The following is a 666-nucleotide window of genomic DNA, read 5'->3' as shown; positions in this document are numbered from 1 at the left end:
CATGGAATACTTTGGTTACTCCATCTATGGTGATTGAGAGTTTTGCTGGGTATAGTAGTCTGGGCTGGTATATGTGTTCTCTTAGGGTTTGTATGACATCTGTCCAGGATCTTCTAGCTTTCATAATCTCTGGTGAGAAGTCTGGTGTAATTCTGATAGGCCTGCCTTTATATGTTACTTGACTTTTTTCCCTTACTGCTTTTAGTATTCTTTCTTTGTTTTGTGCATTTGGTGCTTTGACTATTATGTGGCGGGAAGAATTTCTTTTCTGATCCAGTCGATGTGGGGTTTTATAGTCTTTTTGTATGATCATGAGCATCTCTTTCTTTAGGTTAGGGAAGTTTTCTTCTGTAATCTTGTTGAAGATATTTACTGGCCCTTTAAGTTGGAGGTCTTCACTCTCTTCTGTACCTATTATCCTTAGATTTGGTCTTCTCATTGTGTCCTGGATTTCCTGGATGTTTTGGGTTAGGGTCTTTTTGCTTTTTGCATTTTTTTTAAAAATTGCTATTGTTTATTTCATTCAGTCTGCAGAGACTATATTCCATACATACATACACATGCACACAATAATGGCATTCACCCGAATCTACCTGATAAACATCTTTTGAGTCACAGGGACAAAGCCATACTTGGCAGTCCCCAAACTGCTGGTTACACCAGTTA

This window comes from Mastomys coucha, unplaced genomic scaffold (assembly GCF_008632895.1).
Source record: "Mastomys coucha isolate ucsf_1 unplaced genomic scaffold, UCSF_Mcou_1 pScaffold15, whole genome shotgun sequence".
NCBI classification, from domain to species: Eukaryota; Metazoa; Chordata; class Mammalia; order Rodentia; family Muridae; genus Mastomys; species Mastomys coucha.
Note: the sequence above shows the minus strand (reverse complement) of the source record.